Raw genomic sequence first — 15,363 nt, forward strand, 5'->3', positions numbered from 1 at the left:
TAACACATGTTTGGTGTGCTGAGTTGGACGGGTGGATATTTTAACATAGTTATGTGACTCCCCTTATTGAAGACAAGAGTGCAAAACGTCAATACATGCATCAGAACTCTGGATATGTTCTCCCTTGGTTGTATTTTAGGTGATATAATACACGGGCTACAATGGTCGAAGGAATTATTCCAAGAAGGGACAAAATTCAAAAATAGTAAATTTTGATGTAACTGACTAGGTGTGTTGATAAAGTGTCGTGCTCCAATAACAATTTCAGTAGTATATGCGAAGTATATCTGCTTATGTTGTAACATGAGTATGGATGCCACTTTTTAACCCAACGATCTGGAGCAGCTTATCCAACGAGTTATGAAATAAAGCTATAAAATATTCACAAAAGCTTCATTAAAATCCCCGTAACATTAAGCAGAAACTGAAAACTAAAAATCTGTTTTAGAAGAAAAAGTCAGAACAATTGAGAATGTCATGCTGGAGATAACAAAAATGAGCAACAAATTATACCATACTAATACTCCTTGAAGAGAAAAAACAGGGAATAAACTTTATAAAAGACTTAGTCAACGTTGATGGCATTTACAAAACTTTGACTGATTACCAAACTTCACATCTGAACACGTTAATGCATTTTTTCCATTACTTTCATGCTTTCAATTCTTTAATGTTGACTAGTGTAGCCGTAATTGAACAAAGTGTGTTTCGAAAGCTATATTTTGTTTTGGGTTGGTCAGATAAAGTGTAACCTAGGGCTAGTATACGCCTAGATGAACGTGGGATATATCCCAAAATCACCCTCGTACCGGCCGGTAGAAAAGAAATTAACGGGGAAACCAATGCAATCATCATCTGAAGTTTGTCACATTATTGTGCTGCCATCTAACTGGGCTGTAAGACTAGTCCGAGAGCGTGTGGCTATAGGTTGCGCCCAACGGAGTTTGAGAAGGTCTGAGCTCATGGAGAGAACGGTTCTATACCTGCAGTTTAGTAGACTAGCAAACGATCATTGCTAGAAATTAGTAAAAATACTGTAATAAACATAAAGTCTGTATCCAGATTCGAGGAGGGGGCAAGTTCCTACTCTCTCTCTCCCTTCCCAGAGGTGTACACTTTCCGCTTTTGACCTGCCCACGTTTGCCTATTAGCTAGGCAGGTGAGCTGCTTTACTCCCATCTAAGCCAAGATGTGCCCAACACAAGCAGGCTAAAGAAACTTGCTTGCCTGTCCGTCTTCCCCCAGTGCTACACAGCGTACCAGTTTATTCTGCACGCTTTCGTTGTAGTTTTATGAGCAGAGTGGGGAAGTTGATGAAAAGTCTAATTTCATCCGAGTATCAACAGACGAGGCTCAGTTAAATGTAGCTTCATTTTGCGTCGCTGTAGGCCAGAAAATGTTGGTTTTTATTTGTCCTTCTCGGCATATTTCCGGCTTATTTACTTATTTCGGTATGAACGGTTTTAAGTTCATCAAGTTCAATCTATCTCGATTAGTACAGGTGATCAACAGATCACCTCTAACACATGTTTCCTGTAATAAGCAGTACCATCTCTGAAAGTCGAGATCCTTTACACCAAAGAACCTGAAGATGTATATTACACTGCAACGCCAACTAACGTAGGGTTTCGGAAGTTGATTCTGTAATCTTACTGTGTTTCGGTCAAATATACCCCAGTTAGCCAATTTTAATTACTTATCCCAGTCTGTGTATTGCGGTTTCGCTGATTTCATTCTAAGTGGATAAGATAGTTCAAAAAATGGTTCAAATGGCTCTAAGCACTATGGGACTTAACTTCTGAGGTCATCAGTCCCCTAGATCTTAGAACTACTTAAACCTAACCAACCTAAGGACATCACGCACATCCATGCCCGAGACAGGATTCGAACCTGCGACCGTAGCGGTCGAGCGGTTCCAGACTGTAGCGCCTAGAACCGCTCGGCCACCCCGGCCGGAAAAGATAGTTCATATAAATTTCTCAGACGCATTTTAGCAAACACATTGTTCGATTTTCATATTACGTTATTATTTTTCCTACTTCACTTAATATTAGACCTAAAGTTACAAAACCTACGTACTGCAAAATCGGCATACATTTCCACACGCTTGCTAGCCGCTACATCTTCGTCTTCTTCCAAAACATTTATGGAGCGAGAAAATAGCTGGGCAAATTTACAGACATGTCGTAACATACACAAGGTTTCCGAATGAGAGTTTAGTAACTACACTACTGGCCATTAAAATTGCTACACCAAGAAAAATGCATATGATAAACGGGTATTCATTGGACAAATATATTATACTAGAACTGACATTTTCATGCAATTTGGGTGCATAGATCCTGAGAAATCAGTACCCAGAAGAACCACCTCTGGCCGTAATAACGGCCTTGATACGCCTGAGCATTGAGTCAAACAGAGCTTGGATGGGGTGTACAAGTACAGCTGCCCATGCAGCTTCAACACGATACCACAGTTCATCAAGAGTAATGACTGGCGTATTGTGACGAGCCAGTGGCTCGGCCACCATCGACCAGACGTTTTCAGTTGGTGATAGATCTGGAGAATGTGCTGGGCAGGGCAGCAGTCGAACATTTTCTGTATTCAGAAAGGCCCGTACAGGACCTGCAACATGCTGTCGTGCATTATCCTGCTGAAATGTAGGGTATCGCAGGGATCGAATGAAGGGTAGAGCCACGGGTCGTAACACATCTGAAATGTAACGTCCACTGTTCAAAGTGCAGTCAATGCGAAGAGGAGGTGACCGAGACGTGTAACCAATGGCACTCCATACCATCACGCCGTGTGATACGCCAGTATGGCGATGACGAATACACGCTTCAAATGTGCGTTCACGGCAATGTCGCCAAACACGGATGCGACCATCATGATGCTGTAAACAGAACCTGGATTCATCCGAAAGAATGACGTTTTGCCATTCGTGCTCCCAGGTTCGTCGTTTAGTACACCATCGCAGGCGCTCCTGTGTGTGATGCAGCGTCAAGGGTAACCGCAGCCATGGTCTCCGAGCTGATAGTCCATGCTGCTGTAAACGTCGTCGAACGTTCGTGCAGATGGTTGTTGTCTTGCAAACGTCTCCATCTGTTGACTCAGGGATCGAGACGTGGCTGCATGATCCGTTACAGCCATGCGGATAAGATGCCTGTCATCTCTAGTGCTAGTGATACGAGGCCGTTGGGATCCAGCACGGCTTTCCGTATTACCCTCCTGAACCCACCGATTCCATATTCTGCTGACAGTCATTGGATCTCGAGCAACGCGAGCAGCAATGTCGCCATACGATAAACCGCAATCGCGATAGGCTACAATCCGACCTTTATTAATGTCGGAAACGTGATGGTACGCATTTCTCCTCCTTACACGAGGCATCACAACAACGTTTCACCAGTCAACGCCGGTCAACTGCTGTTTTTGTAACAGAAATCGATTGGAAACTTCCCTCATGTCAGCACGTTGTAGGTGTCGCCACCGGCGCCAACCTTGTGTGAATGCTCTGGAAAGCTAATCATTTGCATTTCACAGCGTCTTCTTCCTGTCGGTTGAATTTCGCGTCTGTAGCACGTCATCTTCTTGGTGTAGCAATTTTAATGGCCAGTAGCGTATTTATTAGTAGCCAATACAGAATTCATAACGGATGTTCTCGACATAGGCTGTGAGGTAAACCGTCTTCCGAACATTTCAAAACGTCGAATCTACCTTGTATAGGAAATATATGCATGGTTTTGGACAATAATTTGGAAACACAGCGAGAAATGCACGCCAGAACATAAATGCCGATGTTGGCCAACCCTGTTGGTTGCGGTGTATTTGACCACGAAAGGCCCCTTTGCAGTGCCTTCAATGCATTGCACGTGTCAGTCGTTATCAGAACAGTGCTCTGTGTAACTGTGAGTGCATTATGTTGGAGCAAAGTGAATTCGACCATGGGCACATTGTTTGTTCTCGTAAGATGGGTGCTTCCATAACCAAGAAAGCCAAACTGTTTGGTGATTCAAGAGGCACCGAGTGGAAGATTTATACCGCGTACAGGGAAAGCGAAAAACATCACCGCTAAGTGACAAAGCGGACGAACTTTGTGTTGAGCAATCGCGACGGTCGGTCATTGCAAAGAATTTTGACGAAAAATACGGGGATGTTAGCAGCAAAAGTAACTGCAGAAATGAATGTCGCACTCGCGAACTCTGTCAGCACCAGGAACAACATGAATGGAGCTTCAGAGGCAGGGAACCGCAGGGCGAGTTGGTATTCCAAAACCACTCATCAGTAACGCAAATTCCCGTAGCAGGAAAACGTGGTGCCGAAGCCATAAAACCTGGAGTATGGCACAATGGAAGAAAGTCATTTAGTCGGAAGTGTCCTATTTCACACTGTTTCCACATTATGGCCGAGCTTAAATTCCGAAAGGGGTTTTGTTGACGATTTGTGCTGCCATAGTGTGGTATCCCAAAAGCCACATGGATACTCTGCAGGATCGAATTGTAAGTAGGCTGTTAAGGTTTTTATGTTGGAAACGCGACGTAGTGCTCTGTATGAACATAGCTGACTGCGCTGTCTGCCGTCTGTGGCTGGTTGCACTCATTGTTGGATTATTCGCAAGTGTAATGTTGGGCAGTTGGATGCGAACAGCCCGTGGCGTTGGGCAGTTGGAGGTGAGCCGCCGGCTGTGGTGGATGTGGGGAGAGAAAAATGCCAGAGTTTTAAGCGGACAATCTGGACGTGAGTCAGTCAGGAAAAGGAAATTTGTTTAATTGGATGTCACAAAATTATATATATTTTATAACTTTTGAACGCTATTAAGGTAAATACATTATTTGTTCTCCATCAAAATATTTCATTTGCTAACTATGCCTATCAGTAGTTAGTGCTTTCAGTAGTTAGAATCTTTTATTCAGCTGGCAGTATTGGCGCTCGCTGCATTGCCGTAGTTCGAGTAACGAAGATTTTTGCGAGGTAAGTGATTCATGAAAGGTATAGGTTACTGTTAGTCAAGGGCATTCTTTTGTAGGGATTATTGAAAGTCAAACTGCGTTGCGCTAAAAATACAGGGTGATTCAAAAAGAATACCACAACTTTAGGAATTTAAAACTCTGCAACGACAAAAGGCAGAGCTAAGCACTATCTGTCGGCGAATTAAGGGAGCTATAAAGTTTCATTTAATTGTACATTTGTTTGCTTGAGGCGCTGTTGACTAGGCGTCAGCGTCAGTTGATGCTAAGATTGCGACCGCTCAACAGAAAGCTTTTTGTGTTATTGAGTACGGCAGAAGTGAATCGACGACAGTTGTTCAGCGAGCATTTCGAACGAAGTATGGTGTTAAACCTCCTGATAGGTGGTGTATTAAACGTTGGTATAAACAGTTTACAGAGAATGGGTGTTTGTGCAAAGGGAAAAGTTCTGGACGGCCGAGAACGAGTGATGAAAATGTAGCACGCATCCATCAAGCATTTGTTCGCAGCCCAGGAAAATCGACTCGCAGAGCTAGCAGAGAGCTGCAAATTCCACACTCAACTGTATGGAGAGTCCTACGAAAAAGGTTAGTTATGAACCCTGAACGTCAACTACCCGAGGCGATGGATCGGCCGCCAGTCAGCCCGTGACAGAGCATTTCATCACTGGCCTCCAAGAAGCCCTAATCTTACCCCCTGCGATTTTTTCTTATGGAGGTATGTTAAGGATATGGTGTTTCGGCCACCTCTCCCAGCCACCATTGATGATTTGAAACGAGAAATAACAGCAGCTATCCAAACTGTTACGCCTGATATGCTACAGAGAGTGTGGAACGAGTTGGAGTATCGGGTTGATATTGCTCGAGTGTCTGGAGCGGGCCATATTGAACATCTCTGAACTTGTTTTTGAGTGAAGAAAAACCTTTTTAAATACTCTTTGTAATGATGTATAACAAAAGGTTATATTATGTTTCTTTCATTAAATACACATTTTTAAAGTTGTGGTATTCTTTTTGAATCACCCTGTATTGTTTGTCAGTTTAATGATGATCAGAATAAGTAAAGAGAGAACTGCGTGAGGACGTTCAGTTTTGCTCAGCTGTTTCAGTATCAAATAACGTAGAAGTTTACCAGCACAGTCATTCTCTACATTGAAAGGGGAAGTTTCAGCATTTCTGCCAATGATTATGTGGCCATTTTGACTGAGCAGGTTCATCCCATAGTACGATGTTTGTTCCTCACAGGTGGTGCTGTGTTCCAAGAAGACTCGGCACCTGTTCATATAGCCGGCATAGCTCAGGACTGGGCTTGTGAGCATGAGGATGTTCTGTCGCATCTCCGTCTGCCATCACGCTCACCGGATCTCAACGTTATTGAGCGTTTAAGGTCTACTTTGGAGAGGAGGATCTGTTATCACAATCCACCACCTTTAGCGTTATCTGAACTTGCCACTATTTTGCAGGAAGACTGGTATAAGATTCCCTTGACAATCGTGCAGAACCTGTATTTATCCATTCCGAAACGACTGGAAGTGGTTTTGAATGGTAACAGTTTACCTACACCTTGTTAGGCATAGTAACTTGTTGTACGAGTAATTTTCGTGTTTCCATATTTTAGTTAACCCCTCTCCGTACAAACGCCTCCAGTAAGACTTTTCCGGGGATTCGTTGTCATCTCTTTGAGATTGTGCGTTCTGCAGGTGGTCTGCGTCTTCCCAACGCGATATTTCGACGCCGTAACTCGACATCTTCATCAGGTGTTCGCCTGAACATCTGGTGAACACCTCTAATTACGGCTTCGAAATATCGTTAGGAAGACGCGGGTCACCGGCTGAGCATCCGATCTCAACGAGACCTCCAATAATATTTTGAACATTCTTACCCTACGTATTGAGTTTTCTTCTTTCTAATTACCAAATAACGTCAGAAAACTACTTTTCTACTTAGACAGATCTGATTTTCTCACTGTTAAAGAAGGGCTATTTAATGACAACCACTTCATAAATTTAAGTTCTTATTTATGCACAAAATAAACTTTTTCTTTGTCCAAGTATTCTGAAACCTACATCATATTGCACTTTCAAATATCTCTCTTTTGTGGATGAGCACTGATAGGAAAAATGTCTGAGTCCTCTTGTAACCTTTCCAACGCTTCACGAAAACACAGGAAATAAAAAAATTAATGAGAAGAAGCAAAAGCACAAAACGAACTGCTACGACATGCGGCGAGAACAGGTTAATGTCCTCTGTTACTGAACGAAGTCACTAACGTCCACGTCAAAACCCTCTTCCTGACAAAACTTGACGTTGACGTCCCGCTCAGTTAATGGTCTGCACGAACGCCACCATTAGAATTACGTTGTGAAATATTTTGACTTTCTGTGTCAAGTGACAATCGACCTTTACTCTACTTAACCTGCAGTAATACATTCCTCTGCTAACAGTTCGCCGGTTATACGCTTTCCTAAGAAATGAACTGCAGGTGTGCGATTCACTGACGATTCTTTTGCTTTCGCATCTGAGGGATATTCTCAGAGGCACACATTTTCCCAGAGACACCTAGCGTCCAAACACGTGTGACAGCTGTACTTTAATCGATATGTAGAGCGAAATCTTCGAAACCTATGAATGTCGCAATATGTGTACTACTTCCAATGGAGCTTATATCGAAGGCGCTATAATGAATACAAGATTTAAATGTGGCTGCGAGAATCGTATTTGAAATTCGTAGTTCTAGTTTTCTATTTCCCGTTCCGATTCAGTAATTTTGACACAAGCATCGAATTCTGAAGAGTTTAGTTGGAGAGTGACAAATACGACATTGTAATGATACCGTTCTGATGTATTAAATGCGATGTTCGCAAATGATGAAACGTTACTTACAACTTAGTTCAGTTGGACATTCGTTTCTTATACGTCTTTGGCGTAAAGCCATAATGAGACCGTATGAACACGATATGGTATCTTCAAGAATTTGTTTCCCGTTGTAAGAAATGTGTTCTGAAAGTGAAGACACACGAGTAACACGAAACAAAGAAAGCAGAACATACGAGCAAAATTATTTGCCCTCAAAATGATCTTCTTCAGAAGCAGTACCCTTTATGCAACCTTCATAGGTTTTGACGGTTTCATTCTATATATCGACGGAAGTACAGTTGTGGCATGTCTTTGGATGCTCGGTGTCTCTGGAAAATGTTGCGTCTGACACTATTCTTCTCAATAAGGAAGAAAGGAAATATATGGAGGAACATGGCGCCACTTAGCCAAGAAGCTGAGCACACTACTGCTCAGTACAAAAATCTTGAACGTGTGACAGCAACCGTTTCTAGGCTGCCTCGTAGAATCCGGTATTGACAGTTTGACCTTCATGTACAGATTTCAAGAGGTTCATCCTACCACTTTAGAAAAACGATTTTAACAACATCTTGATCATGGGGTTTGTGAGTCGTATGGGAAACTAGTGGACAGACTCGCGATCGAACTGGTAGTTCCTGATGTTTTGATTTGTCACAACAATTAGCAAAAAAGATAGCGTTGGATCTACGTATCGAAGAATTCGCCAGCAGTTTCCTTCATTGATTATTTCTGTTCTGCAACCACTCTAGAGGTTTGCGAATAATGACGTCAAAACTCTCTTTTACTGAGCTTAAATTTTTCCAACGTCAACACCATAGATAGTCTCTAGTTTGTGCCAGCAGGCTTAACTGTTACCGTTCTTGTCAGTCGTTGGGCTTATTGACAGTTGGCCTGAACCTGGTACGTCACCAGTAGTTCCTTTTCCTACCCAAAAGGTTGGAACACAGACGCTTCTGTCTCGTACTATTGCACCAACGTCATAAGTGTTTCAGTTATCGTCTTTGGAACAAAATTAGATGTTCATACCGTGCACTAGGAAATGAATCTTTATTTTCACCTTGTCCGATTGGAAGTCGCAGGCAACTCTTTGTTCCTCGCTTGAGGTGCACACGTGCACATCAATTATCAAAATAATCTGCCATTCAGCTCTCGCTCTATTCGACGAACAATTTAGAAACACGTTGCACGTTTCGTCTGTGTATGCTCAGAGTGTTAAAGCTAGAGTTAAACTGTCGTTCAGAACTTCATGTACGACTCCCTTTCCTGCCCTTGAATCCACTCCGCCTACCGAGGAAGCAACACTCCGTTGCAGTTTCAAACTCTTACTCATTTCGCGCAACGGGAATAAACTGTTCCTCAACGCCTGTTTTGCAACCTGCCGAGTCCACTGCGTCCAAGACGGATTCGAAGAACTGTCTACGGTGAGGTGAACGGTATCGCTCACATGAATTTCTTCAAGGACGGATGGAGAAAGTTTACCGCCGAAGTTTGCCTTTGTTCCTTGGTGCGCGTTCTTTGTTTGTATCTGGTTCGTTTCACGCATAAAGGCCAACATGACTACTTTCACGACCATTCGCTACGCGTCATAGACGGTCTTCGTCTTCTGTGCTCTCCCTTCAGCGTTTATCTTTACTATGGCTGCTCCACCACTGTAAAGAGCTGAAAGCCAACATCTTTCATACGAACGGTGTATTTTCTCCACAACCTCTAACTCATGTATATAGTGAGTGATAATACGTCTACGTCTCAGTGTTCAAAATCAACATAATTGAGTGCCAGATTAGTAATCCTAGTATTCGGAGTGCCGTTTCCGTCTATTCCCCAAAGTTTGGTACTTCTTAGCAATAGTGTGTGTTAAAATTGCAGCAATGCCATATGGCGCTGATTTCAAATTAAACTGGATAATAAGGAGGTAAAGGAAACTAAGATGAGAACTCGGAAGAGAATTAAACTTGAGATGGCGAAATAAAAATTTTAAGATTAGCCGATGACATTATAATTATGTTAGACACTGCAAAGGACTTACAATTTCTACTGAATAGAATCTATAGTGTCCTGAAAATGGGCCATATCAAAAAAGTAAAACAGATGTAACGCAACGTAATCGAATCAAATCATACCAGGCGATTCCTAGAGAACTGTATTAGGAAATGGGACGCTAAAAGTAGCAGGTGAGTTTTGCTACTAGTGCAGCAAAACAACTGATGAGGGCCAAAGTAGAGTAGACATTATGAGCATATTGACAACAGCAAGAAGAACATTTCCGAAAAAGGCAGATTTCTTAAAATCGAATAAAAATGTAAGTGGTGACAAGTCTTTTCTAACGATATTTTTCTAGAATGGAAGTGAAACGTGTACGATAAAGAATTCAAACAAGAAGACAATAGAAGCTTTTGAAATGCGGAGGTACCGAGCGAAACTGGGGAGAAAGGAAATTTCCGATGCGACTTCACTGAAAGAAGGGACAGGTTGACAGGACACATCCCGAGGCATCAATGAGATTTGGTAATAGGGTGGAGGGGGAGGGGGCGGATAAAAATTGTAGCGGGAAATAAGGCTTGGCTACGTTAAGCGGAGTGAACTGGATGTGGTCTGCAGTTGTTATGCAGAGATGATTTACTACTTCATCTCTGTACTGGGCTAGCCTGCCTAGTGTGAACACGCGACCATTTGACGGTGACGTAACCCACTGTTCCGTAGACATCTACAGTGAACTGACCCTTACACTTAGTTTCGTCATCTGTGGTGTCAGACGAAATCTGCAGCACATTTTATGCAGCAAAATCGACACTTACGTTCGTCATTCGTCCTGGGGGAGCGAGCGATCTTGGGGAATAGTTGACATTGGCCCGCCAATTTATCAAAGCTATCATCAACAGAATTAGCAGAGTAAATTGGAGTGACTGTTATAAGAGAAAGCGGACCAGTTCTTTGGAAACATCGTCTGCACGACATTGTACTCTACTACATCTACATCTACATCTACATCTATACTCCGCGAGCCACCTTACGGTGTGTGGCGGAGGGTACTTATTGTACCACTATCTGATCCCCCCTTCCCTGTTCCATTCACGAATTGTGCGTGGGAAGAACGACTGCTTGTAAGTCTCCGTATTTGCTCTAATTTCTCGGATCTTTTCGTTGTGATCATTACGCGAGATATATGTGGGCGGTAGTAATATGTTGCCCATCTCTTCCCGGAATGTGCTCTCTCGTAATTTCGATAATAAACCTCTCCGTATTGCGTAACGCCTTTCTTGAAGTGTCCGCCACTGGAGCTTGTTCAGCATCTCCGTAACGCTCTCGCGCTGACTAAATGTCCCCATGACGAATCGCGCTGCTTTTCGCTGGATCATGTCTATCTCTTCTATTAATCCAACCTGGTAAGGGTCCCATACTGATGAGCAATACTCAAGAATCGGACGAACAAGCGTTTTGTAAGCTACTTCTTTCGTCGATGAGTCACATTTTCTTAGAATTCTTCCTATGAATCTCAACCTGGCGCCTGCTTTTCCCACTATTTGTTTTATGTGATCATTCCACTTCAGATCGCTCCGGATAGTAACTCCTAAGTATTTTACGGTCGTTACCGCTTCCAATGATTTACCACCTATGGCATAATCGTACTGGAATGGATTTCTGCCCCTATGTATGCGCATTATATTACATTTATCTACGTTTAGGGAAAGCTGCCAGCTGTCGCACCATTCATTAATCCTCTGCAGGTCTTCCTGGAGTACGTACGAGTCTTCTGATGTTGCTACTTTCTTGTAGACAACCGTGTCATCTGCAAATAGCCTCACGGAGCTACCGATGTTGTCAACTAAGTCATTTATGTATATTGTAAACAATAAAGGTCCTATCACGCTTCCTTGCGGTACTCCCGAAATTACCTCTACATCTGCAGATTTTGAACCGTTAAGAATGACATGTTGTGTTCTTTCTTCTAGGAAATCCTGAATCCAATCACAAACCTGGTCCGATATTCCGTAAGCTCGTATTTTTTTCACTAAACGTAAGTGCGGAACCGTATCAAATGCCTTCCTGAAGTCCAGGAATACGGCATCAATCTGCTCGCCAGTGTCTACGGCACTGTGAATTTCTTGGACAAATAGGGCGAGCTGAGTTTCACATGATCTCTGTTTGCGGAATCCATGTTGGTTATGATGAAGGAGATTTGTATTATCTAAGAACGTCATAATACGAGAACATAAAACATGTTCCATTATTCTACAACAGATTGACGTAAGCGAAATAGGCCTATAATTATTCGCATCTGATTTATGACCCTTCTTGAAAATGGGAACGACCTGCGCTTTCTTCCAGTCGCTACCTACATCAATCACATAGTACTTGGTTGAGCCTGTAGCAACACTGATTCAAAAAGTGTTCACAAATATCGGCGACTGAGGTTCTTTCGATCGTCGATTTGCAACTTTCATTTGAAAAAACCCCACCAGCATGTATAACGGAGATCATCGGGAATAGAATTGCTCCACATGTATGAGACCCGGTCTAAATGTAAGAAAGAGTAATTTTAAATGTAAAGAAGAGTTTTCTGGATAGTCTGATAGAGTAGTTATGGGAGTAGCCTTTGTCGACATTAGCAGCTGACATTTCTATTTTTGTCTGAAGTTCAAAGTTTTTACGTTAAAATGTTCATACTTTTAATCAGTTTCGTTTACATTTAGCCTACAGTGTTATTCCTCTGTAAATTAGTGAGACTAAACGTACTGGTCTAGCGGTTCTGGCGCTGCAGTCCGGAACCGCGGGACTGCTACGGTCGCAGGTTCGAATCCTGCCTCGGGCATGGGTGTGTGTGATGTCCTTAGGTTAGTTAGGTTTAAGTAGTTCTAAGTTCTAGGGGACTTATGACCTAAGATGTTGAGTCCCATAGTGCTCAGAGCCATTTGAACCATTTGAACTAAACGTACACATGACGTCGAATACTAGAGTTGGAATTTTCATAGTGGCAAAAATGCTGTAGAGACGCAACGCAACGGAGTCAAATGTAATGTCACTAACAACACAACACAACATACCTCAGATCAAATTGACCCTCCTTTGCCTCATCACGAGCATGCACAGTAAATTGTAGTATTGCCACACCGAAACGTGACAGACATTCGTCGTGCAGTCATTCCTTCGATGGGGAGTGCTGTACCAAAAACCATACTCTCCTGACTCAAACCTTTGTTACTTCTACTTCATTCATAAGATGATGTATTCGTCGCAAACGCTTCGAGTCAATCGCTTCAGAGCTGCTACAGAGATTTTTTGCGCAATTGGGTGAATTATTGACACAACTGGCGCTGCTAAAGATATCCTGCGACTTTCACATCGTTGGTGGCCAATGGGTTATAAACAATACTATCACTACTTTGAAGGACAGTAAAACTTTGAAACATATATCTATTTTGTATCCGACGTAAATGAATAGTTCCCGTTATTAGAGTTCCAAAACTCTTATTATTACCTGTGAACAGCATGACATTATATGAAACACTCATAGTGAAGCGTCTTTCTTTGGCATTGAGATAGCGCACAGAACAGAGCGCATCTTGTATGAAGCACTTGGCTGATAGAAACGAAAGAAGTACTGTTGACAAAAACCAGTAGCCGGCCGCTCTGATCGATTGGTTCTAGGCGCTTCAGTCTGGAACCGCGCTGATGCTACGGTCACAGGTTCGAATCCTGCCTCGAGCATGGATGTGTGTGATATCCTTAGGTTAGTTAGGTTTAAGTAGTTCTAAGTCTAGGGGACTGATAACCTCAAATGTTAAGTCCCATAGTGCTTAGAGCCATTTTTGAACAAAAACCAGTATCTTGGCCACCTGTTGTATTGATGGCGTAGAATTTTAGAATTCAACCAAGTAACAGCTGCCCGAGAGCTCGCCCAGTAAGGATACTGCGGACCATTCCTTATTACTTGACAGACCGTTGCTTTGCTTTGCTTCCCAGTGCAGTCTTTTTGTTCTTTCCGGTATTCCAATTATCCGCTTTATTTTCCTTGTTTTCATTCTACCTTTCCATTTGTTTTATTTCCTTCTAATTTTTCTTTTTATTTGTTTCCTTTCCGACAGTTAATTACCCTTCTTTTTCAGCTACTTCGGTTCCTTACACCTATTTACATTTCACTGCTCACTTTCAATTTCCTCTTTCCCCATTTACCTTTCCTCTTCCGTATTTATCACTACCCCTTTAGGTTTTTCGCTATACACGCTCTTGTCGCTGTAATCTACGTCTTCGTTTTAATCTTTCCTCTTTTTACCGTCTCTGTTTTTCCCCTTTTCCCCTACTACGTAAGTTTGCAGTTTTCACTTCGTTTTCTATTTTCTTTTCATTATCTCTTCAATTCCTTTTATAATTTTGTCAAAGTAGCTGTTGCCTTCCTTGCACCCTTTGTGTTCTCCTTTCCGGTATTTTATCCATTCTGACTGAGGTATTTGACACTAAAGTTAAGATATTGGGCTTGCATTCAGAAGGACCAGGGTTCACCTTGGTTTACGTTTTCTGCCGTTTCCCTCAAGCACTCAAGGTGGATGCCTTAGGTAAGTCCTTTGAAAAGGACACTGCCAGTTTCTTATGTGTCCAGTACGATATTGCACTTCATCTCTAACGACCTCACCTTCGATAGAACAATATTTCCTAATCTTCCTTCGATTTTTACGACGTCTCTTTCTGACTTCATCATTTCTTAACTGCTCCAAATATCTTAAGAGCCTATTGTTTGATAATTCCTGGCATTATTTCTACTATCAGCTTACTGACACAATAATGTCACTTTTGTATTCTCTTGAGTGCTGCCATCATTAATAGTAACAAATTTTCTTTCGACGCAATTAAAAACAATTTTATTTCTTTTAAAGAGTATGCAGAGTCTACCGTCTGCCTCGGTGAATGCGGGCTGGCTCCCCTTATTCCGCCTCAGCTACACTGTGTCGGCGATTTCTGCGCGAACAAGTTCTCCACGTACGCGTACACCACCATTACTCTACCGCGCAAACATAGGAGTTACACTCGTCTGGTGTGAGACGTTCCCTGGGGGGTCCACCGGGGGCCGAACCGCACAATAACCCTGGGTTCAGTGTGGGGCGGCGGAGGGTTGAAGTGGACTGCAATAGTCGTCGTGGGGTTGCGGACCACTGCGGCTGCGGCGGGGACGGAGCCTCTCCGTCGTTTCTAGGTCCCCCGTTAACATAACATGCAGAGTCTAACGTTCATTGTATATTTTAATTACACGGAGTGTGTTGTCAGATCTGAGAAGAAGATCGGATAACTCTAATCTTCTTTGGTACACATAAAACACTTGAGTTCGAAAACGGTATTTTTTCGAGAGAGTTGTGTTCGATCAGAAACCAAAAACAAAAAAAACAAAAAAAAAAAAAACAAAAACAAAAAACAAAAAAAAAGGTTTCAGTAATTGCAGAGAAAGCTTGTTTGAGATGTGTCGTCTCACCTCTCACCAAGCGGTTGCTTATTCGTGAGATTTATTTCACGGTAAAAGCTCGAGAATGTCGCCGTCCACTTCGATTCCGTTT

The 15,363-nt window shown here is 42.5% G+C and overlaps 1 protein-coding gene across 1 annotated transcript in view; it reads left to right on the plus strand.

Moving 5' to 3' along the window:
* Positions 1 to 15,363, plus strand: part of LOC126235385 (uncharacterized) — a 139,497-nt gene that overhangs the window by 8,865 nt on the left and 115,269 nt on the right. The window lies entirely within an intron of this gene.

Source organism: Schistocerca nitens, chromosome 2 (assembly GCF_023898315.1).
Source record: "Schistocerca nitens isolate TAMUIC-IGC-003100 chromosome 2, iqSchNite1.1, whole genome shotgun sequence".
NCBI lineage: Eukaryota > Metazoa > Arthropoda > Insecta > Orthoptera > Acrididae > Schistocerca > Schistocerca nitens.